Raw genomic sequence first — 2,225 nt, 5'->3', positions numbered from 1 at the left:
TTTGTACCTTGCAGCTTACCTGCAAAGCTCTGGGGTGAGAAGGCTACAGGCTGAAGCTGGTTCTTGGTGGCTGCGAATGATCCAGCACACAGAATCACCCCCATCCCCAGTGAAACAGCTCATTACTCCCAGGAGGAGCTCATTTAAATCAGAAAACCTGATTTATTTGAAGGCCAGCCCACCCTGTGAGAAGCTACTAGCATTTACAGCTGGTGCTGGATCCACTCTGGACCCTGTAGCCATTGGCAGCATGCTGTCCTAAGGTGAGGTACTCCCATACTGACATCCCTGGGTTTATAATGTGCCTGAAGGGTGTGGGCGAAATAAAGATATGCTAGACTTAACCATCATGAGTGCACCAGGTCATCCTCTCCCATGAGCTCAGCCAGAACAGTTCCCTCGGGCGCCTGTGTCTGAATTCTTCTCTGGTTGGGATGGATTTTTTTTCCCCTGCAGAAGAAATGGGTTGGCTCTGGTCCCCAAGCTTGGCAGGTCCTTCTGGGCCTTATAAGATCTACTGGTGGGGGGCGGGGGGGACGTGACCATCCGTACTGATGAGCACTGCTCTTAGCTCTGGTCCTTCTCAGACTGATGCCAGCTCTCAGGCCCCTATCCTGGTGCCTTACTGTGCACCTCTCAGTTCCCCTGTGTATAAATTGGGGCAATAAACCACTACCTACTTCCCAGGTAGGCAATAGCACCTTTGTCTTTGGGGCCATATAGATCTGATCTCTCTGCTGAGTTGATAGTGCTGATGGAGTTACGGTGAGCAAGCTGGTCCCAGCATCTCCGAGTCACTTGGAAATTGCTCTCGCGTTCAGTTTTAAAAGAGAAATGGATGCAGACCCCAAGCTCTCAGCTGATTTATCCAGCAGATCGGGGAGAGAAATCAGAGCCCTTCTTATCTGCAGCAGTGCCAGGGAGCAGCTCTTTGAAACAGGTAGCACGCTCTTGAGCCTTCCTTTCATCTAGGAGGGATCTTGCTGTTTAAAAAGTTTGCTGAAAATCTTGTCCTCCTTCTTGATTTATTTCCCTCTCCCCCAATTTGTACAGCACAAACAAGAGGCTATTTCTGGCCCACACCATCAGGAGCCCAGTTCTTCCCTTTTGCAGCACAGTGGAGGGGAGTCGGCGGCAGAGATGAATCTGGCTCTGGGCCTGGGGAGCATGGGCATCCAGCACTGCACAGATCCCAGCTGCACGAATCCTGTTATCGGGCAGCTGCAGTGATGCCCACTGCATTCCCTGCTCCCCCTGGCCCAGCTAGACCTAGTCTTCCTGCCAGGCCTTGCCTCATGTTGTTCTGAGTCCCCAGAGGTAGGTTGGGTAGGGGGTGTGCTTTCCTCCACCCAGACTATCCAGTCTGGTCCCTGCAGTGCCAGCAGCCAGGGTGTCATCGCTGGCAGTCCCTTGGTACAAGGATGACAGTCTTCCAGTAGAGAGGGAAGTCACTGGTGGGTCCAAAGAGGCCAATCCAAGACCTGCAGATGTGGCATATAGTTCTGGGAGGAAGGAGTGAATCCTGGTTCTTTCCCTTTGTCTCTCTTGCCTATCCCCCTGCATCATAAGGCGAGTTCGCTCAAAACGGTCGATGCCTGGTCATACTTCATGGCACCATTGGGACAGTTCAGGGCTTGAGTCTCCCAAGTCTGGAAGTTAATATGCCACTTCTTCAAAATGACATACAAAAAACTAGAACTTCTTCAGAATGGCTTTCAAGGGGTCCTTGAATCTCTTCTTGTGCCCACCTCCAGAGCGGTGACCACTGTTGAGCTGGGAGTATAGGACCTGTTTGGGGAGCTGGTTGACGTGCCCTGTCCAACGGGGCTGGTAGCATATAAACTTGGCTTCGGTGCCAGGGGTTGTCATCGGGGGTTATCGGTGTCACTACTGCTGTTGCCTGTGTCAGATATTACTGATGTGCTGTCAGTGATGAAGTCTCGGGAACTGCGATGTCGCAACCAAGAGATCCCAACGCCAATCTTGCCTTAAAGATCGCCCACAGGCTCAGGTCAGTGCAAAGATTTGGCCAAGTTTATTATCTACAAGCAAAGCCCTAACATTTTTGGCCGGTTCTGGGAGCTTGGCCTAACAAGTACATCAGACCAGGAGCTAAGGCATTGTGGAGTGATGCCCGGAGTCTAAAAAGGTTGAAATCCCCTGCCACGGACAAACCTTTAGCCCATTCCCAGTATAAAGGGGAAATCTATGATTCTAGCAGGCAC

The 2,225-nt window shown here is 51.6% G+C and overlaps 1 long non-coding RNA gene across 1 annotated transcript; it reads left to right on the top strand.

Moving 5' to 3' along the window:
• The first annotated feature begins 214 nt into the window (after positions 1–214).
• Positions 215–1,112, top strand: LOC102369895. Its single transcript, XR_323479.1, has 3 exons — positions 215–263; positions 724–940; positions 1,054–1,112. It is a non-coding gene; the product is annotated as an uncharacterized LOC102369895 (long non-coding RNA).
• The last annotated feature ends 1,113 nt before the right edge of the window (positions 1,113–2,225 follow it).

The sequence above is a fragment of the Alligator sinensis genome, unplaced genomic scaffold (assembly GCF_000455745.1).
Source record: "Alligator sinensis unplaced genomic scaffold, ASM45574v1 scaffold12_1, whole genome shotgun sequence".
Classification (NCBI taxonomy): Eukaryota; Metazoa; Chordata; order Crocodylia; family Alligatoridae; genus Alligator; species Alligator sinensis.
Note: the sequence above shows the minus strand (reverse complement) of the source record. Positions and strands in the feature narration are given on the sequence as shown.